The sequence below is a fragment of the Dipodomys ordii genome, unplaced genomic scaffold (assembly GCF_000151885.1).
Source record: "Dipodomys ordii isolate 6190 unplaced genomic scaffold, Dord_2.0 Scaffold13, whole genome shotgun sequence".
NCBI lineage: Eukaryota > Metazoa > Chordata > Mammalia > Rodentia > Heteromyidae > Dipodomys > Dipodomys ordii.
The window spans coordinates 2,438,220-2,464,053 of record NW_012267229.1 but is presented as its reverse complement, the minus strand read 5'-3'; the positions used below and the strand labels follow the sequence as shown (position 1 = coordinate 2,464,053).

At 36.1% G+C, this 25,834-nt stretch overlaps 1 protein-coding gene across 1 annotated transcript in view; it reads left to right on the top strand.

Moving 5' to 3' along the window:
* Macrod2 (MACRO domain containing 2) overlaps positions 1–25,834 on the top strand; it is a 1,827,576-nt gene that overhangs the window by 252,359 nt on the left and 1,549,383 nt on the right. The window lies entirely within an intron of this gene.

The following is a 25,834-nucleotide window of genomic DNA, read 5'->3' as shown; positions in this document are numbered from 1 at the left end:
CAGGAAAAGAAGTTTATTTACCCACCTGCTGCCCCTGCTGTGCATGGTAGAGAGGCGTGGCCAAAAGAGGCAACAACCCCCACCCTACACCAGGACTTATCTAGGCCAGGGACCGGAAGAAGTGTGGTCACTTGGGGGAAAGGTGTAGCCACACTAGATCCAGATGTGACCTCATGGCCCGGGACCTTCCTTTGGTCAGATGGGAGGCATGACCAGGGGTGGCCCAGAATATGACCTAGCAGGAGGGGGAGGTGAATACTTCCAGGCGTGCCAGTTACCTAGGTAATACAGATACTGGGCAGAAACTTAGCCAAGAGGTAGGGAGGTGTCTACAGGGCCCGGGGCAGACTTTACACAAACCAAACCATACCAAAACAAACAACAAACCATGAAAGCCAGATAATCCATATTTAGATGCTCTATAGTTTCTTTCTGCTTTAAGGATGTACATATATGAACATGCAAATAGAGCAATGAGCAGGTCCCACTGATGTAGGTTGTGCCCTTGATTCCAGTGCCCTGTAATCCTTCCTGCTTTGTTTAAAAAAAAAATTCAAAAAGAAAAAAAAGGTTTTGGAAACGAGACTGGAGTAAGGAGAGTTAGTGGATCATTCCACTTGGCTGCAAGTGGTCTCTTTCAGCCTTAGTTCCCTTATCTATGAAGATAAGGCCCACCTAATTTTGCTGTTATTGACTTCGAATAAAGTGGTAAGAGTCCTCTATTAAATCTGAAAAAGCACACGTCAAGACAGGGCTAAAATCTGTGGATAGTTGCTTTTTATCTTTATAGTGATGAATGTGGCCAGGATACATTCACTAGAACAATCTGCTAATGTTAAGTTGAGTTGTGTCTTTTAACAGTTTATCTCTGCACATGAAACAATTTGAGAAGCACCTTTGCTTAAGACCCTGGATTTGTGTCACCAAGTCTGACTTGGAGACTGAATTACAAACAAAAAGACAAACTCTTTTTCTTTGGCAACAATTAGTATAAAACACAGATGTGGAAGAATGGCTAGCATTTAATAAATGCAGATCAATACAGGTCTGATTGTTGTGCATTTTCAGGCTGTCATATAAATGAGCCAAGTATTGCTGTTAAGATGGAGGTGATTATCACTTCCAAATCTCACTGTTTCTCCATTTATGAAGTATTGGAACTGTTTTTAAATACCAAAATAACTGTACTGAGATGAGGCTTTAAAAAACATTGTCAGATTTTTTTCCCCCTTTTTCTGGATTCTGGTTTAGTAGTCCTTGTTTTTAAGATGACCTCCTTTAAAAGATTGTGACTTCCCTAAAGCCAAGATTCCTAAGTAAATCTGTGTATGGTTGAAAGAAATAAATCTCATGTAAAATTAAAGACTTTCCCAGATACCTGTTGATAAATGACTAAGAGAACTGCCCCTCCTTGGCACTATAAGCAAAATACTTGTACTAGGAGTACCCACATCCTCTGCTTAGGAATGGTATCAGTTTGATTATCTGCAGGACTTTTAAGGGATAAGTTGTATCCAATTGATCAGATTTCTACTAAGTTAATGTTCTATAGCACCATCTCTTAAAAATTAAATCATGTTTACCATTGGGAAGGTTTTTGAAAAACATAAATGTACTTAAATTTTCTGAGCATGATTCACAACAAATAAATTATAAATGGATTAGACATGCTTGGTTCATTTACTAAGTCATTAACCCTGAGTTTCCAGACTTTGAAAATATTTTAAAATTGTTTTACGAGTGTGACATTTAAGATGTATTACTGCTACAAATGCACAAATACTTTATTAGGTTATATATGTATATATATATATATATGTATGAAATGAAGAGCTAGATTTGACAAGTTTTATTAAGGGAACATATATTGCCAACATTTATTTATATATGACTGAATTTCTTTTTTTTTGTACTAGGAATTGGACTTGTATATATATGTTTTTTATTGTGAAAATACCATACAGAGGGGTGACAATTACATGGGCAAGATAGTGAGTACATTTCTTATGTGACTGAATTTCTGTGCCTTCTTAATTAAGCTGATTACAAAATAGAGTAGAATTGAAAAGTCTCACTTTTAAAGTTGTTACTCTTCATCTGAGAAAAATCAGATGGACTTTCTGCTAGAGTGTTTGTTTATTTATTTTTCGGGTACTAGGAATTGAAGCCAGGGTCTGGAGCTTTTCTACCACTTGAGCTAAGCCCTTAATAGTTTTAAATTCTTATATTTACATACAAGCAACATGCAGTCACTTCTGATGTAGTCCTCGTTTTTTTTTTTTTTCAGTGGACCAGGGAAGAGATTTATCACCATGAAATGTGTACATGTAATCCTGGCCTCTTCTTTTTCCCAAGGCAAGTCAGAAACAAGTTGATCAGATCATATCTTATTCACAAAGCACAAACTTGTTGCCTGACTAAAGAGGAAACCAGACAAGTAAATGCAAATGTCAGCGTTTTGATACTGAAAGTCCTTGGTTGACAGTGCTTTTCAAGTATCTAAACTTTCTGAAAGTAAGATTTACTTATTTTTAGAATATTTGCCTGAGTTTTACTTCCTCAAGGATTTTAAGTGCTGTGACAATGTTAGTTAATGGCTTTAAATACAATTATTACTGCTACCATGGTTGTTTATATTGTAGTTATTATTTTCTCTTTAAAAGCAGATCTTTCCATCTTATATTTTGAAGAACTTAGAGAAAATGCCATTGTCTTTGGTATGCTTTCAGTATACTTTTCTAATAAAGTAGAACTAGCCTTCTTGCAGAAGATTGACAAACCTTTCAGATACAAAGTACAAACAAGTTATTGTAATTATTAAGGAACTCCTAAATCATCTTTACATCCTGTCTCCTTAGATATTTTTCTGTGAGGTTTTTTTGCTTTTAAATAAAGGAAACAAGTTATTTAGATAAATATAAACATTTTAAGAAAATTAAGAGTGTTTTTGCCTATGAAAGTCAGATTTGCTTTTAATTGATATTTAAATTTTTAAAGACAATAATCTTACATATATTTGGGGAAAAGAAGCTTCAGGGTTTGTGTGTGTGTGTGTGTGTGTGTGTGTGTGTGTGTGTGTGTGTGTTTGCCAGTCCTGGGGCTTGAACCCAGGGTCTGGGTGCTGTCCCTGAGCCGTTTTGTGCTCAAGGCTAGCACTCTACCACCTGTGCCACAGTGCCATTTCTGTGTTTTTCTGTTTATGTGATATTGAGGAATCGAATATGGGGCTTCATGCATGCAAGGCAAGAACTCTACCACTAAGCCACATTCCGAACCCAAGTGCTTCTGTTTAATAACAAAAAACATCAATGAAATATATGACAGTAGTTGTTTCGGTACCCCTGTAGAGTCCCTATAGAATGTTTATTCTATCAATTGTGGTTTGAAAGACCTCATTACTCCTATATAATCTGGTTCTCCTTAAGGAAGAACTCTGGAGCAAAAAATAGTTGCTACCTACCATTTCCATTCCTACAGAGTTGCTATCTAGTAATTGCATAGCAGATGCAAATCCATGAGCTGGGAACTCTAACATCAAGGAACTCTTAACTAGTATAATGGCATCTTTTTGTAGCCAGGATTTATACTTCTGAGAGGAACAGATGCTACTCGGGCTTAGATGGTTTACAATTTTTTTTTTTCCAGTCCTAGAGCTCGCACTCAGGGCCTGGGCACTGTCCTTGAACCTCTGTGATCAAGGCTAGTGCTCTACCACTTGAGCCAGAGAACCACTTCTGGCCTTTTCTGTTTATGGGGTACTGAGGAATTGAACCCAGGGCTTCATGCATGCTTGATAAGCACTCTACCACTAAGCCACATTCCCAGCCCAGGTTTACAATTTTTTAATGTACTTTATCTAGTTTACTAGTATCCTCTTTGCTTAGATTTTTCTTTTTTTTCCTGATGCCTACATCTCTGAATTACCTTGGAATGTGTGATGATGTTGCTTGGAGAGAGTTCTGCAGAAGCAAAAGAAATCAAAGAAAGAAAAGGCAGACCAGCTGTTTTAAGAAAACCCCATTGAGTTTGATCCTTTATTTTTCCTGTATATTTCCTGGGCCAGCTTTGTAACAAATGCTTATTGAAAAGCAAAGTATGTCATAAGTCTGATCGCTTTGGCTGCCTTGTTCTGCTCTAAAGTCTTTTTGTAATCAGTCTTCTAAAGTTGTTCTATCCAGCAATGCATAGATTATATAGGCAGATCAAAAGTATTTCATGACAGCGACCAATGTTATAGGCTCTGAAACAACCTCCAAAGTAAAAACAAAGAAATACAATATGCTCTGGCAATACAATCATATTTGAAATGAGACTGAAAGCAGTTTAGGAAGGAAAGCTTTTAAAGAGAAAGAAGAGAGAGAAATCAGAGATTCCAAGATAGCAAGCAGCATGTAGATTGTAGGTGAAATAAACTCATAAGTAGATTTTGGCCTTTTCTAGATACTTGAGTACTAAGTACAAGCAAGGAAGACAGAAGAAATTCCTTAAGGACAATAGGAATGCTGATTTCTTTCAGGCAACCTTGTGAATTTTGGAGGAAGAAAGAAAGAGATTAAGGAATTATAGAGGTCAAGGAGAATTAAGAGAAAATAGACTTGGGTAAAATAATAAATAATGATAATAATATAGAAAGCACGTACAAAGCTAAACTTAGACTAAATTAGTGAGGAAGAGTAAGGGTATAGAAATATGGAGATGTACTACATACATTACTACTTTAGGTGTCAGAGAATAAGGCCTAACTCTGTTCATTCCATCCTCTTTCTAGGAAAAAGAGTGGAGATCTTCTAAAAATTGCCTGATTTACAAGAGAATCCTTGAGATTCTCAAATCAGTATCAGTTCTGCATGCAGAATCATACCTCCATTAGGAAAGGGCCTCTTCTGTATGGCAAGAAGACTGCTTGCCTTAGAAGGGGAAACCTGACACTTGCTAAGAAAGCTCTATTTGAATCTTTGTTACTAATGGGGTATGTTTGCCTGAGGCCAGATGACAGCCAAATCACTTGTTGGTCCACTAGGAATATGGTGCAGCTTTTAGAGGGTCTGGTCTGTATCCAGATTAACATCTAATCTAACATTTCAATGTAAATGGAGACAACTGAATCTCCAAAACATAAAAGCCATAGGTCTTAGAACATTGAATAGAAAAGTCATGACCTTAATATTTCATAGTAATTTACATCAGAAAAGCACATAAAAGAAAATAAAAAGAAAATACCTGACTCCAAAATATTGTCTATCAAATGTGCTAGAATTCTAAATGCATTTCTGCTTAATGCTTGGCTGTTCTGAACTTCATTCTTCCTTTGACTTTTTCCTTTATGAACAATAACCTTCATTAGTTAGACAGCCAAACAAATGAATTTCTTCACTCATTGTTAAGTAAAACTAATGGTTTATTAGCTTCAAGGATTAATTTTGACCGAATATACTTTAATTGTAGTTTTCCTTTAAACATCTCAATATAAGCTGCTTATATACTAGTAGCCAGTGGCTCACATCTATAATCCTAGCTATTCAAGAGGATGAGATCTGAGGATCATCGTTTGAAGATAGCCCAGGCAGAAAAGTCTTTGAGACTCTTATCGCCAATAAACGACTCAGAAAAAGCCAGATGTGGTTCTGTAGCTAGAATGTTAGCTTTGAGCACAGAGAGGCTCAGAGACAAGTCCTAGACCCAGAGTTTGAGCACCAGGATGAGGAAAAAAAAAAGCTGTTTATAAATTCATGTAAAAATGACTTTTTTCCTTTGGATTATTGTTATTATTATTATTATTATTTTACACTGGTACTAGGCTTGAACTCTGGGTCTGGGCATTGTCCCTTAGCTTTTGTGCACAAATCCGGTGCTCTATCACTTGACAACACCTCCACTTCCAGCTTTTTGGTGGTTAATTAGAGATAGGCATCTCCCATATTTTCTAGTCTGGCTTTGAACCTTGGTTCTCAGTTCTCCACTTCCTGAGTAGCAAGGACTTTAAGTGTGAACCATTGGCATCCAGATATGACTATTGTTGAGAGAGAAAAGATGATCCACAAAGGTAGTTATGGTATGAGGAGAAATGTATATTGTTATTTTTACCAAAAAATGAAATGACTATGACTATCTTTTTACATAGACTTCTACAGTCAATTCTGAATTTGTTTTATAGGTTACAATATCCTGCAAATGATGTTATTGCTTAGAAATCTGATTGTGGTAGAAAACTAGAAAATAGTGATAACAGGAAGAAAAAAAAAGTAATCTAACTTTCCATTGACCCAGTGTTAAGACAGAGGTACAAAGCCTTTCAGACTTTTACAACTTAATTTTGGCAAATAATACTTCCCCTACAAATAAGAAAAAATATTGCACTTTTTAAAAATTTACTTAAACAGTTGTGAACTTTATCTCTAGGTGGTCAAGTGAACATATATTTTTATCAGTTGATAATAATGTTTCCAGTTAAATGTTTATGCTCAACAAAATATATTTATTAGCATGACTTTTTAATGGTAAAATTGATGATTCATAGATATGGCATTTTTCATGAATTTGCTGCAATAGTAAGATTGTTCTCCAAAAAAGATGCATCCTCCAAATCTCTGTACACTCAGTGACACTGGTAATGTTAATTTTTAATGAGATGCTTTGTCTTTAAGTATTTTAATGTATGTTTATATGAGGAATACATTTTTCTTTGGGGAGAGCATCTTCTTTCCTCCCTCCTCTTTTTTTTGGGTAAACTTTTATGTCCTTATTCCTTTTAAAGGAATCAAACACAGGAAGTATAGAGAGTCATACAATAAGAAATTTACTTAAGTCAACCTTTTATTATCTTTTGGATTCTTAATTAACAGTAGAATAGAATAATAAAGTTAAAATCTCCTGAGTTCCCTTTCTCATCTCTTTCCCTCTTTTCTTCACCAGAGTTATTAACTGTCATGAATTTAGTGGTATGTTTCCAGTTTATGTTTTCATTTGCTTAATTAAAATTAGAGCCAGTGATGAACCTTTGAGGACTCAAAATAAGAGTGATTTAAGGAGAAGTTGATTTCTCACTTGTATTAAAGTCTAGGTAAGTAGTACAGGGTGGGCCTGACTCTCCCTACATCAGTGACCCTCACTTCTACCTTGCTGCTTCGCAGTGGGTGGTCTTGCCCCTGAAATTAATACAGTAGTATCCTTATTTCAGAAAGGAGAGAGAAAGTGATTACAACCATACTAGTAATGAGCTATCGATTAGTACTAGTAATTAGCTATAATTAATAATTATTTCTTTAATGATAAAACTATTTAAATATCATTAAACTATTTACTAACTATTCATTTTACAAAACCACATTTGAATTGTCCCTTTGTCCAAAAGTAACTATAAGGAATATTCTTCTATATATTTCCTGCTGTGTAAGTGGAAGTTTCTCTGGTTTACATACCTATAAGTGCAATTTCTGGCTTTTAGAGGATAACTAATTTTTACCTGTGTTTCTAAATTCTTTCTTTTTCTCTGTTGAGGTGCTTTCATTATGAGTAATAGATATTGGGATTTAAAGTTACTTTAATAGAAATGTATTAGGTTAGGCACTGGTGGCCCACATTTGTAATTTTAAAAACTTGGGAGGCTGTGAAGAGGAGGAGGATTGTGGTTCAAGGCCAGCCTGGGCAAAAAAAAAAAAAAAAAAAATCACTATCCTCTCCCAAAAATAGGCAGTAAAAATCAGGAATGGGGAGGTAGGGCTCAAGTGGTAGAGTTCTTGCCTACCAAGTGTGAGGCCCTAAATTCAAACCCTAGTACAACCGGAAAAAAAAAAATGCATTGCCTTGTAGGAAAAGAAGTCCGTAGACAGGGCTGCTCTATTCCTAGGATAATTCATTAACTTAATTGATTGTTTCTATCAAGGAAAAGTAATTTCTACATGAGTAATCACACACAAACAAAACAACAGCCCAAAGTCCATTCATGTTTTTGAAGAGCAAGAAACTTTTCCTACAAAGTTCCCCCACCTGACTTTCCTTCATATCTTATTGGCTAACGTTGAGTCATATGCCAGTGGCTAAATTAGTTATTTGTAAAGTTTTCCTAACCAGGATGAGCAGCTGGGAGACATAGCCAGTTTCCTTTGAAGAATGTTATCACCAGAAGGAGATACTTAAAACCATGCCTTTAGGAAGATAGAGAAGGAAAGTGGATGGCAAGAAGATCAATCAGGGATGCCTGCTGTATCTCCAGCGTGGTTGCTATGCCTATGGATGGTGTTGGCGTAGTTAATCGTCAGGAGTTTTGTTGGTTTTGATAAATACAAAAGCTTATACTTTGTCGTATTCCTTGATATTTTTCTGTTGTTGAGTTGCATATTTTCCAGATGTATGTACCCCTTTGAATTTCTGTTCTTTTTTGAAATGCCATATTTATTTTACCTTCATTTCACCTGAGCTCCTTTCTTTTTCTTATTGAATCTTAACAGTTGGTTATATTAATAGATACTTGTTGGTATATTTATGCTGGTGGTATCTTCTGCCAATGTATGCTTTGTGGTTTTGCTTTTGTCTTATTTTTGTTTTTGTTTGTGGGGGCAGGGCTTGAAATCACGACCTAGTGATCTTGCTTAGCTTTTTATGTTCAAGGCTGGAGCTCTTCCACCTGAACCATAACTCCACTTTCAGCTTTTTTACTGGTTTATTGAAGATAAGAGTCTCTCGGGTTTGCCTGCCTGGGGTTGACTTCAGACCAAGATTCTCAGATCTCAGCTTTCTGAGTAGTGAGGACTACAGGTATGAGCCATTCACTCCCAGTTTGCTTTTTGTCTTAGTAACGAATGTTTCCATACCTTAAAATTTTTTTGTGTCTTGTGTTTTACTAAATCATTGTTGACAGCAAGGTCATGAAGATATTATTTGAAACTCTTCTCTTTCTTGTTTAATATGAAGTGGTTATCAACTTGAATAGTGTTTGCCAGCAGTTATTGAAGTGATGTAGCAACTTTCATAGAAACTAGGGTCCATGTTTTTCTCATAACATCACAGTGTCATTTGCCTTTTCAGACCCACTCTTCCACACACTGGAGTTCTTCAAGGCCTGTAGGACATATGTTATTCCAGCATACTAAATGCCAGCAGAAATGGGCACTTAGATGCCTACTCTTGTCTGACATTAAAGTGATTCATAGACATATCAAACAATGTTACTCTTTTGAATTAATATTGCACTTGTTTTGAAAAATACAGTTTTCTCTACAAAATATGGTACTTATATATCACATTTGTTACAGGGTTATTTATTTAATATATTATGTACAGGGTTTATTGTTTCCAATTTAAATGAATGGCTAAATATGTTTAAAATTTCTCAGTTTTAATTTCTCAGATAGTAAACCCAGAGAAATATAACTCACATTTCAGAAATTTGGGGGCAGGGAGAGTGACAGGGGGTGAGATTGATTATAATATATTGTAAACATGTGTGGAAATGTAACAGTGGAATCCTCCTCTGTATAACTAATATAACTAATAAAAAAAGAAACAAAAAACCAAAGTTTTTAGGTGCCTTGCTTTTCAAGAACACAAAGTGGTCTTAAAACTAAGAAAACTGAGAACTTCTGTTGTCTTTGAATGGTAACAATTCAGAAATTCCTTTGCTTGGGCTGGGAAGGTGGCTCAGTGGTAGAGTGCTTACCTCACATGCGTAAGGCCCTAGCTTCAATTCCTCAGCACCACATAAACAGAAAAAGCCTGAAGTGGCACTGTGGCTGAAGTAGTAGAACACTAGCCTTGAGCTGAAGAGCTGAGGGACAGCACCCAGGCCCAGAATTCAGGCCCCACGACCGGACCCAGAGTTAAAAATTTAGAACATTTATTTCATTGTTGTTGGGAAAGTATGATTTGGAAGGCAGTGTTATTCATGTAGACATTTATGTGTCAGTAAAGGAGAATGAAAAAAATTAATTTGAATCATCTATTTTTATTATCCATCTCCTGTAGCCATCTAATATTACGATGAGTATTGCAAAGTAGAGGAAACAACTTTAATTTAGATGTAAGATAGAGCTGTATTAAGACTCCAGCTGGGAGCTGGGTGCTGGTGGCTTATGCCTGTAATCCTAGCTACTCAGCAAGCTGAGATCTGAGGATTGCCATTCAAAGCCAGCCAGGGAAGGAGAGCACATGAGACACCTAACTCCAGTTAACCACTAGAAAACTGGAAGTGATGCTGAGGCTCAAAGTGGTAGAGTACTAGTCTTGAACAAAATAGCTCAGGGACAGTGCCCAGGCCCTGAGTTCAAGCCCCACAATTGCCAAAGAGAAAAAAAAAGATTCTAACAAGGAAACTGTAGCTTAAGCTAGGAACTCAATTTCTGTGTACTTTAGCTTCACTGAGCTTTGTTTCAGAATTTCAGTTTTTTATATTGCTATGCAGGCTAAATGTACATGACGGACTTTGATGAATTCTAAGAACATAGTAGGTACTCAGTTGAGGTCAGTATATTGTTTTATGTCTACTATCTTCTATATAAGATTGAGTCCTCTTTTAGGTTAGCTAACAAAATAAAATATAGGATATGTGTGTGTGTGTGTATTTTACATATATATTTATATACCCTATCAAATTGCAAAGTAATATTAACTAATGTAGGACAGAGGAAGATGTAACTGTGCCTGTAAAATAATCCTTTCTTGAAATATATACCAAGAGGTTCAATAATCGTTTTATTGTTTTCCTGTGATTGAACAGGGCTTACGCTTGCTAGACAAACGTTGTACATCTTTAGCCAAATGTCCAAGTCCTTTTGTTTTTGGTTTGTTAAAACAAGGTCTCATGCTTTTTGTTTAGACAGTCTTGAGCTGTGTGAACTTCTTTCCTCTGCCTCCTGAATAGCTGGTATCACAGATCTGTGTAATCATGCTCACTCCTATGTATGTTTTTATATTAGCAATTCATGCTAAGGAAGGTATAAGAAAGACCTTCACTGCAGAATTATTTATAGATGAAAGAAAATAGAAGCAACCAAATATCCACTGATAAAATATGAATTGTCTATGAAGATGTCTTTTATTTTGCCTTTTAAAAAATTATATTTAGTTATACAAATGGGTTTAATTTAATGTGTCAGTGTAGGAATACCATGCATCTTAATCAATGTCATCCTTTTTGCTACATTTATGTGTTCAGAGGTTTTACTGGCCAGGCACTGGTGGCTCACGCCTGTAATCCTAGCTACTTGGGAGGCTGAGATCTGAAGATCAAAGCCACCCTGGGCAGGAAAGTCCCTGAGACTCTTACCCCCAATAAACCACTAGAAAACCAGAAGTGGCGCTGTAGCTCAAGTGGTAGAGTGCTCACCTTGAGCTGAAGAGCACAGGGACAGCGCCCAAACCCAGAATTCAAGCCCCACAACTGACAAAAAAAAAACAACAAAAAAACAGGTTTTACTGGAGGACATGGGCATACACTGATTATATCATTGTGAGAAAACAAGAACATAAAAGCCTGTACTTTATTGTTTCCATGATACTAAATACAAGTTAGTCATAGAAAAAAGGGAAGAAATACATTAGTGTTAACAATGGTCATTTTTGAATACTCTCAGGAAACTCTTCTTTTTTTTTTTCTGTGTTGAGCTACGATTTCTTTAAAATATTTCTTTGTTTAAAAAAATTTAACAGTTTGGCTTTCAACACATATCCTGACCACTGTAATGGCCTTCAGATATATTAAAATTGTAAATATCAATGAACACTTGAAGTCTTCCTTATTAATAGAACATGACAAACTCTAGTCTGAGACTCTTTAAGGCAAAGTAGTGTCAGTCAGGTCCTGTCTGGCGTGTCGTAGTGTTTGTAACTCAGTGGTTCAAGTTTAGTGCTCGGCTCTGGTCCATGCCCCAGGAATCTCTTTTATTTGTACTTTGCCTTGCAATTTTTAAAATAACAAATGTGTAGTTTTTCTATAGTAAAGTTGGTAACTAAACATCTTTGGAAAAGACTGCATTTTTTTGCTTTTTTTTTTTTTCTTGTCAATCATGAGGCTTGAACTCAAGGCCTGGCCACTATTTCTGAGCTTTTCTTTTCCCCCCTCAAGGTTAGTGCTGTACTGCTTTGAGCCACAACACCACTTCCAGTTTTTTGGTAGTTAATTGGAGATAAAAGTATCAGGGACTTTCCTTCCTGGGCTGGCTTTAAATGTAGGTCCTCAGATCTCAGCCTCCTGAATAGCTAAGATTACAGGTGTGATCTTCCAGCTAAGACTGTCTTTTTAGTTTTTTAATTGCACTCTGGAGAGAACCTGTTTATGAAAGTAAATACTGATCGGTGCTGGAGAATAGGGGGTGAGGAGCACTAGAGTTTGGTTGGGTGGCTTTCTCATTAGGACTGGAGGAGTGTGACTGAGCAGGACTTGTGATAGCAGATGATGACTGAGCTGGGCTTCAAGAACAGCTTTTGGATCCAGATTTCATGGACTGTCTTCCTGACTACTCTTTGTTAAGACGCTTTCTTAGTTTGTAACTCAGGTTTTCCATTTGATATTGAATTAATATGAGTGGATTATTTAATCTGTATGTGTCCTTGAGTGTCTTCTGTGCAAATTAGGATATAATAATACTCTCTGTGCTGAGTTATTATGTTTGAAACTGTTATCAGAGTTCTGTCACATAATGATCTCTTCTGAAGTTTCAATTACAGTAGCTCTATTAAGTATTTAATCTTTTTTTTTTTTGTGAGTCGAGGATGATCGAAGTAAAAAGATTATGTTTTTAGGCCAGCTATGGCTACAGAACAAGATCCTGTCTCAGAAAACAAAAGAAGTTCTGCCAGCTGCTGGTGGCTCATGTCTGTAATCCTAGCTACTTTGGAGAATAAGATCTTTGGATCATGGTTTGAAGCCAGCCCCAGCAGGAAAGTCTATGAGACTCTTCTCTCTAATAAACTACTCTGAAAAAGTCAGAAGTGGCACCATGATTCACATGGTAGAGTGCTAGCCTTGAGCAAAAGAAGCTCAAGGACAGAGCCCAGACCCAGAATTCAAGTTCCAGGACTGACAAAAAAAAAAAAAAAGTTTTATCAGCTACTGTGTCATAACAAACCATCCCCAAATTAGTGCCCTAAAGTAAAAACATTACCTTATTTTCTTCATGAATCTAAATTCAGTGGATCCTTAATTGCTTAGCAGTAGCAGATAAATGGTTCTGAGGAGAACAAAATTGAGGGGAAACCATGATTCCTCGGGATGCATAGAAACTGATACTGTACTAGAGATGCCATTAATGTCTGCTAAAGATATACTGGCTTTCATCAAATCTCGTTTTTTACCTTAACACTTAAATTAAGCACATTAACTTTTTTTTGGGGGGGGTCCGATAGTGGGCCTGAACTCTTCAGCTCAAGGCTAGCGCTCTACCACCTGAGCCACAGTGCTACTTCCAGCTTTTTTCTTTTTGCTTATGTGGTGCTGAGGAATCGAACCCAGGGCCTCAAGCATGCAAGGCAAGCACTCTACTACTGAGCTACCTTCCCAGCCCAAGCACGTTAACTTTTACATTGCTTTTTGGCACCATTTGCTTTTTGAGAGGCAGATTTTCACAAAGTTAGAGGAAACACTCAGCAGATGGCCCAATGATCCTAAACACAAGTGACAATAATATGGCTCTGACTGAGAGCTTCCTTGTACCAACTGAACTGTAGAATGAGTGCACAGGTATTTATTTTTGACCATCCGTGGTCAACACCTTGTGCAACAAATACAAGACTGAAATATTGTTAGTGTAGTTGTAGCTTCCTTGGTTCCCTGTGGCATCTACTGGGGAGGCTTACCTGGGGATGGGAGGATATGCTTTCTAGGTGTCTTACTCTGATGGCTGCCAAATTGGTTTCTGGCTTCTGCTGGGAGCTCAGCTGGGGCTGTGTGCTGGGGAGAGGGTTCTGTTCCTCTCCAAGTAGGCTTCTTCACACAATTGTTGGGCTTCATTCTGGCCTGATGGCTGGATTCCAAGGGAGTACATTCCATTTATATTACCCATCCACAATGGTGTTGCTTTCATCACTGTCAATAATCTGTCCAAAGTGAAGAGAAGGGAACAAAGAAATCTGCCTTTCTATGAAAGAGATATCGAAGTCATATTATGATAATAGCAGAAAGGTGAGACATGTTGCAACCATGTTTGAGAAATAGTATCTGCCATATGAATAGCATGTGGATAAAATAATATTCCTAAGATTCTCATCCAACAACGGCTGCAATTTCAACTTATTTTTTATTTTTTGGCCAGTCCTGGGGCTTGAACCTAGTCCCTGAGCTTCTTTTGCTCAAGGCTAGCACTCTATTAGTTGAGCCACAGCACTACTTCTGGTTTTTTTCTGTTTATGTAGTACTGAGGAATAGAAGCCAGGGCTCCCTGCATACTAGGAAAGCCTCCTACCACTAAGCCACATTCCCAGCCATCAGTTTTTGTATTAGAACTATCCTGGTCTTTTTTTTTTTTTAAATAAATGTGCATTATAGAGACCACTTGTTTTTCAAAATATTTCCTTTCTACAATGTTGAACACTTACTACTAGAATAAGAAGCTGTAAATGAAAAAAATTTTCAATGTACCTTGGTACGCTATATTCATACAAGATTACTACATAGGAGTTCTTAAAGTCTGAATATGTCATAAACCTTCTTCCTCAGTCTCATCGTAACTGTATAGTGGCAGTGTCTTCTAGAATGAAAGAAAAGGAGAAGGATTCTGCTCACAAATATTTTAAAGTTAAATGAAAAGGCTCCTCAAGGTAAACCTCAGATGTCAAATGTAACCTATAAAATTATGAAATGTGATCCTTACCATCTTATCTTTAGAACTGCAGGTTACAAACAGATGAGATGCTACTGGCTTGTACTAGGTCTGAGGGCTGTTTTTCTGTTCATCTGTCAAGGAAGACAGGCACAAATTAACTATGTGAGCACATTTGGTACTGATAAGACCATGCAAATAGATTGGCAGTGAGGTGGTGCTCTGGAGAATTTGGGATATGCCCATAGGGCTGTTTTGTTCCCCCCAAATCTTTGGTGCTGCTCCTGATCTCACACAAAACTATCTCTTTGAATTAAACATGTCTTGTTTTAAAAAATGCCAGGACTAGTCCTTTGAAATGTTAACTTATCTTTGCAACTGTAATTTGCTTCTTCCTCTTCTTCCCTTCCAATGGGAAAACTGTTCATATTAAAAAGCAACAATTATTTCAGGGCTAAGTTGTAAACAGAAGAACATATGGAGGTAAAGGATCAGTTTTCAGAGAAGAGCTGCACTTTGTAACAATTTAGTTAACATTTAAGTGGCAGCTGTTGTTATGTAGATATAGACAACAATAGATACAGAGAAGTAAATAGTGGACTGAATGTCATTCTAGTTACCTGAAGGAGTTCATGCCCCTTCACAAGTAACTTAACTTACTCCTGGGGACAGTTTACAAAATAGTAAAAAATTTTAAAGCATTTTGTTTGTGTTTACTCATGCACTTGTCTTCATACCTCTGGCCCTGCACGTAGTTAATGCCACTCCCCATCCCTCAGCACAGACAAGATCAAAGTGATTTAGAAACTTGCCTAAGGTCACCCAACATCTCAGACAGGCTTCACATCAGGCCGACTGCTTTTTACCACTGCTCCTGCTTTACTGATGAGGGCTTTTTTTTTCTTCAGAGCTGCAGGACTTAGATGTTTTGCAGTAGATGATTTTTTAAATGCCCAGATCAAGAGAATATAAGTAGGTCTCTATAGGGGGTTCTTACAAAATTTACATATACAAAGTCATAGTAGCCTGGGCACAGTGGTACATGCCTGTAATCTCAATAACTCCAGAGACTGAGCAGGAGACTTTTGAATTTGAGGTCAGTTTCAGCTACATAGCAAGCTAGTGACCAGCTTTGGCTACAGCGTGTGACTGTCTCAAACAGGATAGGATAAGACAGGACAGACTAGAACAAAACATCAAGAGCAGCTCTGCTAAAAAGATAAGTGTTGAAGATTTGCCGTGTGATTACAAATTAGTAAAAAGCCATTATGGAAATCAGTATGGAGGTTCATCAAAAATCCCAAACTCAAGCTACCCTAAGATCCAGAAGTCCCACTCATCTTAGGTTCATTGAAGCATGATTCTTGAAAAGCAAAGATAAGGAATCAACCAAAATGTCTATCAGTAGGTTAATAGAAAAATAAAACAAGAACATACCCAGTGGAAAATGATTCAACTTAAAAAGAAAGAAATCCTGCCATCTGGCAACATGAATGGCCCTTGAAGCTACTATGCTAAATATAATAATCCAATCAGGGAAAGAGAATATACCATCTAACACAAATGTGGCTTCTTAAGGAGTTGACTAAACGTAAGTGGGGAGTCAGGACCAGGGCTGGGAGATGTTGGTCAAAGTGTACAAAAGTTCAGTGTAGTTAAAGATAATGTATACATAAACATCAATAACAGAGTGGATTTTAATTGTTCTTACCACAAAAGTAACTGAGTCAATGAATATGTAAATTAGGTCAATGTAGCCATCTCCTGTTGTACATAATTTATCTATGTCTATCTCTATCATCTATCTACCTGTAAAAATTTAGATAAGACTTTTAGATAAAATTATAATTAACCTTTGTCAATGAAAAAATAAGGTTAAAAGTAAGTCGGATACCAGTGGCTCATGTCTATTATCCTAGTCACTTAGGAGGCTGACATCTGAGGATCACAGTTTGAAGCCAGCCTGGACAAGAAACTCTGTGAGACTCTTATCTCCATTAAACTACTAGTGGTTGTAGCCTTGAACATAAGAAGCTCAGGGGCAGCACCCAGGCCCTAAGTTCAAACCTCAGGACACACACACATATACACACACACACACACACAAATGGCAAAGCTGGCACCTTAGCATGTCATTCAAGTTACTTAGGAGGCTGAAATCTAAGGAGACTGAGATTTAGGATTGCAGTTCAAAGCCAGCTGGGGCAGCAAAGTCTATAAGATTCTTATTTCCAAAGAATGCAAATAGACATACAATATAAATTTCTCATTTATTATTATATCTTATTACATCATGACTCTAGTACTACAGTGTTTCAAAGTTTAAGGGAAACTACTTGAATTATATGTGGCTCTTCTGGCTGTTTCCAGTTTTGCCATTATATATCGATAATGCTATAGGAAACACAATTATGTGTCTATATACTAGTGTTTCTAACCCATAGAATATATTATTTAGCTAAAGTAACAAAATATATACAATATTAAATGTCTATTTTAAATTGTATATGTCGAGTGTGTAAAAATGTATATGTTGGATGCAATCATGTCTTTAATTCTGGCCACTCAGGAGGCAGGGATAGTAGGATCAGTTTGAAGCCAGCCTGGGCAAAAACTCAAGACCTTACCTGAAAAACAATTTGGGCAAATAAAAAAGGCAAGGGAAATGGCTCAAGTGGTGGAATATCTGCCTCGCTAGTGTTAGGCATTGAGTTCAAACTCATTGACAAAAACAAAACAAAAGTATGTTAAAAATCCAGGCAAAATTACCCAGTTACCCAAACTTTAACATAGTCTTAAGTATACCCTTAGGAGCTCTAAAATGTAAGTACTGTTTTGTGAATTCCAATAATTAATCTTAGTAAAAATGTTTGGCACATAAAGTTCCAATATTTCGGATTATTTCAGATTTAAATACATAACTCCATTAGTGTAAAGTTTTTAGTTGTATTTGAAAAGACACAAAGTCTGAATTTCTGCTGACTTTAAATAGGAATATTATAATATTTTGTGTTTAAATAATAAAGCCATGACAACAAGTAGTGAGCCTCCTTAATCTGTTTAGTAGATGCAAACTCTACCAGGTTTTAAATTTCAAACAAAACTGAAAACTTGACTAGAAAAGATTAAAGCAAAGAAGTTTCCACTATTTTCTAGTTAAATTCATTGTTCATTTAGGCTCTACTTCAGAAGCTTAAGGTTAAAAAATGTCAGAAGATATTAATTTATTTAAAACATCAAGACCATTTACTCTAAAACCCACAAAGGATTTCAAGGCAAACTGGTTCCCAGGATAATTCTGATTTTACACACTTCATATACATCAGACATTCTACTAGGAACCCACAGCTTTTATACAGCCAGAGCAGCAGAAAAAAGAATGAAGAAAGATGAAATGTAATAGTTAAATGCAATCCTCAGCTAGGTGTGGGTAGCTCATGCCTGTCATTTTAGCTGCTCAAGAGGCTGAGATCTGAGAATTGGAGTTCAAAGCTAGCCTGGGCAAGAAAGTCCATGAGCTTCTGGTCTTTAAAAACCTAGATGTGGAGCTGTGGCTCAAGTGTTAAAGCATTTGCCATGAGTATAAAGCTCAGGGACCGTACCTAGGTCCTTAGTTTAAGCCCTCAGACAGGCACATACATACAATAATAAAATAAAACAAATAAAAAAGGCAAAGCAAGAAGGAGAAAGGGAGATTAACTGGTAAATCATTATTTCAGGTTTATTGCTCAACTGTTTTATTTCTGAAGTCCAGTCTAAGGAGTTGGAATTATGGGAGACAACCCACTTCAGGAAAACTTGGTTGAGTCACTTCATCTCTTCTGAGGATGGGAACGCTTCCCCTACCAGCCTCAAGAGTTGTTGAATTATCCTTTTTATCAAACCTGCTACAAGCTCTAAAAGTTCTCTTTTACTCTTAGCTATTGCTGTAATTAGGTATGTTTTCTTTTAGGAAGGAATTTCAGGAATGCCTACCTTTAGAAAATCACTTTCTGCAGTTTGTCCCTCTGGTTTTCACTCTGTCATTAGACCATACAATGAATGTCAGTTGTTTTAGCAAGGTGACTGATACATGGCCATACTCAAAGTACCTTCGTCTTTATTTTTTAATTTCTACCAGAAATCCTAGATTTGAGGGAGTCATAAAAGAAGACATGTCCTTGAATGGCGAACGTTGCCAAGTTAAGATTGAGAAGCAGAGCTGTTTAGTCAGTCCTTGTTGTAGGGACCACAGAAACAAAAGGCATTGGGAAGTTAATACCTATTTTCATGGTTTTAATTCTAGTTTCCAGCAAAAGTAATCCTTTTCTGTTGTACACAACCTATTTCTGGACTTAGCTGTGATGGTTGACCAATTCACGGTGGGACTCTGAGGATACGAATCTGGATTTGATCATGAGGAGCGTTATAAGCACTGACTTCAGAAGGGAGGGGTAATAACCATTTCTAGATTATACTATGAAAGTTTTGGGACACTTTTGCTTATATTTCTTAATCTTATTCTTAATGCAGAAAGCTGCATTTGTCAGTGTTTATAGTGTTCACTGGGACATGAGGAAACTGAGCAATTTCCTCTACCTTTTTACCTGCGTTTTCCTTTCCCTTCTACTTACGTATTTTCCTCACTAGACTACTGTCGTGGCTTTGTACTTCTCAAGTCTTGGTTCCTTTTCTTGAAATCTAGCGTGAAGTTGGACATGGAACTCATGACCCATATATTTCTGCAGAATTCAATTTTAGTGAATTTAAGTTTCACGTTTAGCTAACTTGTGGTGGCACATACCCATAATCCGTGTACATGGGAAACTGAGGCAAGAGGATTGTGAGTTTAAGAACAATATGACCTACATAGTGAGACCTTATCTCAAAAACAAAAAGAAACAAGCAAAAGAAAACAATTTTACTCGTAACTGAAACATGATTATAAAGCAAAACATCAAACCTTAAAAAAGGAACTGCTGGTTCCTCTCAAATTCTTGCTGAATACCAGATACATTTTTCAGTCTCATTAGAACATACTATTCCAGTAGATAGAAAGAAAGAAGGCTGAGGGCAGTTTACTGTCTGATATGAGTCTCAAGTCTTTTTTTTTTTTTTTTTTTGTCAGAATGGTCAGTGGACTAGGCAGCTGGGTAGAAATCATGAGGGTTTGTGAGCAAGATATATCTATCTAAATAGATAGATATATCTTTATATATCTAGCTATCTTTATATCTATCTATATCTATCTATCTATATCTTTATATATATCTATATATCTTTATTTCTATCTATCTATCTATCTATCTATCTATCTATCTATCTATCTATCTATCTATCTATCTATCTATCTATCTATCTATCTATCTATCTAGAATTTGATAGGTATTCCAGTGATCAAGGGGAACAGAGGAGGAAAAGACTCAGTAGGTGGGAAGTCCTGCTTTTTCCCCACTGTGTCTTCTGACATCTCAACATCTTCTGTTTGTTCAGAGCAAACTTTGACCTTTTTTGTCTTTGTTCATACTTATGCAAGTTTATATTCTAGATCACACTCATGGATATCTCTTGCTTATTGGTACATTTCATACTCTTTTGGGGCTCCTTAGTAAAAGCCTTGTTTATAGCTTCGGTAAGAATGGACTGACTAGTAACCTGTCAGCTTCTGTAATGTGTAGTACAGTTTCTGCAATCTTGGTAGGCAGAGGCAGGAAGAATGTGAGTTTGAGGACAGCAAGGAAAACATAGTGAGAACTTGTCTCAAAAAGAAAATAAATGAGAAAAAGAAAAGATAAACTTTTATTCTTAATGGAATGGTGGTAAATGTGAAACAGAAAGTCCATTTTTTCCATGTGTAAGTACATTTTAAGCTTTATTTTTATCAAACATTTCTAATTTCTTTTTTAAAATTTCATTTTATTGTAAAGGTAACATACAGAGGGGTTATAGCTACATAAGTAAGGTAATGAGTTTACTTCTTTTCCAACAGTGTTACCCGCTCCCTTGTTTTCTTCTGCTTTCCTGCCCCCCATTCTTGCCCCCCCCCCAAGTTGTAAAGTTCATTTCCAACATAGTGTATAGTGAGTATTACTGTTGCATTGGTTCACCCTTTGTGAACCAATTGGTCTCATTGTTTCTGTGATTACCCTTCCCTTCCACAAATCAGATAAATTATATATAAGACAAAGGGTACCAAAATCAGAAACAGTGACCACAGTGAATAAACCTCAGGAAAAAATAATTTCTTCATATTACAGAGTATCAAAAGCAAAATGTACATATATGATCTGATATTCCACATCAAGTTCCAAATTGCCATTTCCAGGTAAGATAGAGAGTTGCAAGCTATATGTACTCATAAACCATAGGTAGTATTTTAAACAAATATGAGCTTTAGCACTTAAGAACATGCGACTTTTATCAAAGAGATTTTTTCATCAGTAATTCAATCAAGTCTGATTCCAACCTTGTGACAGCTATTACAAGCAAACTACAAAAAGGTAATTGATGCTGAAATGGTAAATTCCTATGTGTTCTATCTTCCACAAAAGTGTTCTTAGTCATATGGCAAAAATCCCATGATACCTCTCTGGTATGTCTGAGTCTTTATCACTTGAGGAATGATTTTTGGTCTGCAGAAATGCATAGCATGATGATAATAACAATGTACTACATGTGCCCACCAGTTTCTGAATCTTCAGTTCAACCATTTAAGGTAGTTTTAGTGGATAATTTTTACAGATGGATAAACAGAAGCCCAGAAGTCAACAAGTTGGTCCAAACTCCTACTGCCTGCCAGGATGTGTGTGTAGCAATTGGGGTCCAAGCTCTATCATAGTTAGTAGACATTTTGTGATGAGCACAAGATGTAAATTTCTACTCTCTTGAGCTTTATTCAAGTGTTTTCTTACAACATCTTCTACACCTATCCTACCATTTATATCTTTCTCATTCACTAACAAGATTTGAACTCAGGCCTCAAGCTTACTTAGCTTGCTTGCTAGGCTGGTGCTCTACCACTTTACCCATACCCCCAGCCCTGTTATTTTGGAGCTGGAATCTAGTAAACTTATCTACTCAGGCTGGCTTTGAACAGCAATTGTCCCTTTCTCAGCTTCCTGTGTAACTAGCAATATAGACATGAGTGATCAGCACTCAGTTAACCACTCATATCTAATGGTAAAATAGTAATAATCTTAATGGTAAAATATTATAATCTTAAATGAAGTGAATCTCCGTTTCACAATCCGTAGGTAACTTTGCTTTAATCACTCCATGTAGATACATTTCAGAGCTCTAGGAAACTCTGCATCCCTAGGAAATCCCTTCTCTTTTGCTGGAGGAACAATTGACGATAAAGTATTTTTCTTTTGTAAAATAAAAAAGAATTTACAAAACTATCTTCTTCAAGCAATGGATGGACAACTGTGGGTGATAAACAGATACTGCAATTAATTCTTTTTAAAGATGTAAGTGTGAAGAATATCTAACTTGAAGACCATTGGCAATAATGAAATGTAGTAAGGAATTAGGAAGTGATGACTTTTGAGTGTATAGTTTTATTTTTAACATAATTTAAAATATATAGGTTAATATAATTTACCAGTAATGATTGTGTTTAGAAGCCAGCTTAAGAAAACAGTTGACTTTTGAGAAGCAATAGGAACCATCTGACACCTGTGTATTTACATATATAGAGGAGTTCTATTAACACCACCCTAAAGACACATCACTTACTCTGTACTGCCTCTTCTCTTGGGTTTACTGGGAGATACTGTTGGGTTCTAATTTTCACTCTACATTGCAATAAAATTGTGGCATTAAGCAGTTACTCTTTCTAAACCTCACTTTTATTGCCTGTAAATAATAATAAAACTTTATACTATGTTGAACAATCTTCAGAACAGGGAGAGAATGTAATTCTTCATTTTATAGCAGTGGAAAGAGAACAGAAGAGAAGGTAGATAGCTTGCCCCCCCCCCAGCAAATGAAAGAGCTGATATATGTACAAGGGTAATTTAGCTCTAAAGCCTACCATCTTAACCTTTTCAGTAGATGGCCTACATAATCAGTTATGAAGATGAAATGGCATAACATTTAATATGCCTGGCTGAGTATATTCATCTTACTCCACATTCCCTTCTTCCTATTTGGAAAATTTGCTGAGGATCTGGAAATGTGTCCAAAAAAGAGAGAGAGAGAGAGAGAGAGAGGGTACTTCCATAATCTAACAATGATCTCAGAACTGCATAGAAAAAAAACCAACAAAAAACCTTGGCAGCTTTAAACAATTTAGATGCTCAGGTCATATCTCATACTAATTAGATCAGAATGTTGGGTGATTGAACATAGCTATGTGTGTTTTTAAGTTTTCCAGGTGCTCAACTCATGGTTTTTATTCTCTTTGACTGGTACCTTTGACATTACCAGTGCTAATGATAGATAGTTTTTCCTCACAAACACAGGGATATTACCACAGAGAAGAGGTTCACATGGGAACCACCTTTACCCAAACAGAAAAATTGGTTTGAATTACATTGACAAGTTAGTGCCAAGATTTCAGGTTTGTTAGTAGTGAGTTCCACTTTATGGAGGCAATTTCCTGCAGGGTAAAATTATCTAAGCTCATTCCACAGTGAGTGCTAGTCACCACCTTGGATACATTATTGCAGGGAAGATTTGTATGAATTGGTAATCCTGTCTACTGTACAATGATTTGTATCCTTTACCTCCACAATTAGTTCTGTAATTTAACTTAAAAATTATTGTGGCAAATTTCACATAGAATTAATCATTTCAAAAGTAAACATTTTAGTAGTGTTTAGTACATTCACAGTATTGTACAACCACTTGTAATTCCAAAACATTTTATCATCCTCAAGAAATCCCATATGCGGGAAAGCCATTATTCCTATTTCCCCCCAACTTCCTCTATTCTCTCTTCAGCTCCTGGCACCTGATGTGTTCTGTTTCTCAGAATCTGTCAACCGGGTATTTTACCTAAATATAATCATGATCATGTATGCCATTTTAGGTTTGCCCTCTTTTAGTGTTATATTTACAGAATTTACCAGCAGGTTAGTATGTGTTGATACTTTATTCATATACATGACTGAACAATTTTCTTTTGTAAGTCTGTAACAGAAATTTGATAATTTCCAGGTGACATTTTGAGTGTTTTTTTACATTTTGGTTATTATGAAAAATGATACGATAGCACTCATTTTTGTGTATCAATGAAGTTTGGGTGTATCTATGTTTTCATTTCTGTTAAGTATGTATATCTTTCAGAGTGGAATTGCTAGTGATCCTTAACTAGTTGAGGAATCACAGTGGAGAACATCCTGAATTCTTACCAGCAACATACATGGGTTCCTTTTCTACATCCTGTCAACACTTGTCATCTCCGATTTTTAATTGCACCTATCCTATTGGATATAAAGTGGAATCTCTTGGTGGTTTTGAGTTGCATATCCATAAAGACTAAAAGAGTTGAGCATCTTTTCATGTGCCTATGGCTTGACAATTGTATATTTTCTTTGGAGATATGTATGTCTATCCAAATCCTCCGACCATTGTTTTGATTGTATTGTTTATCTTTTGTTGTTGATTCATTTATGTTAACATAGTTTTTGATAAGGAAAACTTTTTTATATACTTTACAGCTTTTTGTGTTCTTCATTTTCTGTTATTTCCTTCTTTACTATGGAAGTACTTCTAGGGTACTATTTTGATCTCCTTCTTATTTCCTCTGCTGTATATTTAAAAGATTTTTTAAAATGGTTACTATGGTTATTACAACTAAATCCTAAATTTTTGACAGCCTAATTTGCAAATTATAGTAAAGAACCAATAGAATACAAAGTTCTGTTACTATATATTTCCTCATTACTACTTTTGTCATCAGAGGTTACATGCTTAACCCTTATGTGTCTAATAACATGGCTGATTTGGCATGTTTTTGACCTTGCTTCTACAAATACTCTTCTGCTTCTTTCTTTCCCTGTACTTCATCTGGCACTTCCAGGACATGTATCTTAGGATGTTCTGTTCTGTCCTACTCTTAGAATTGGATTATTTTTGTTTAGAATCACTTCTCTATTCTACCCTTGGAATCTACATTAAAATCCTCTAGTAATGTTTTCTTTTTATTGTACTTTATATTTTGTTATTTTCCCATTGTTTCTTTTTTGATATTTTTGTTAATATATATTAGCTATACAAGGGAGAATTTTATTATAATATTTCCATGTATGGATACAATGTATTTCACTGATTTTCTTTTTTTAAAATAATTTTTATCCCTTTATTGATATTCTCTATTCATTTATGTACCATTCGGCTGATTTCCTTTCACAGACAGATTTATTAAGACAGATAATTTAAAGTCTTATCTAGTAAGACCAGTGTCTGTGTTTCTCAGATATAGTTTCTGTTTCATTCTTTTTTTAAATGTTTCTTATTGTAAAAATACTGTACAAAGGGGTTGCAGTTACATGAGTAAAGTAATGAGTACATTTCCTATTGAGCATTGTTACCTCCTCCTTTGTTTTTTCCCTACCATCCCTTCCTTCCCCACCACCCCAACTCTTCCCTTCTCCCCTCACCCCAAGTTGTAAAGTTTGTTTTCAACATAGTGTCGTTGTTACAATGGGTCAGCCTGTACCATTATTTAAGCATTTTGTTATTTCTGTTCCCCTCCCCAAATTAGAAAAATGTATATACAAAATGCAGGGCACGGGAATCAAATACAGTGAAAACAGGGGTTATACCATGGGGGAAGTATGTACAAAAGAAACAAAAAAACTCACATAGTACATTATAAATATGTTAATAACAATAGCAAGAAAGAAAAAAAGACTTGTGTCCCTATCTTGGGGTTCATTTCACTTAACATCATCTTATATGGTCATATATACATAGCTTTTGACCTTTTCTGCTTGTCCCAGAAAAATAGTAGTTATTGCAAATAAGGGAAACTATGGGACCTATGTTTTTTTGGATCTGGCTTACTTCACTTAATATAATAATTTTTTCCAAATCTTTTCATTTTCTAACAAATGGGGCAGTGTCATTCTTTCTGATCCATTCATGTACTGGGGGGG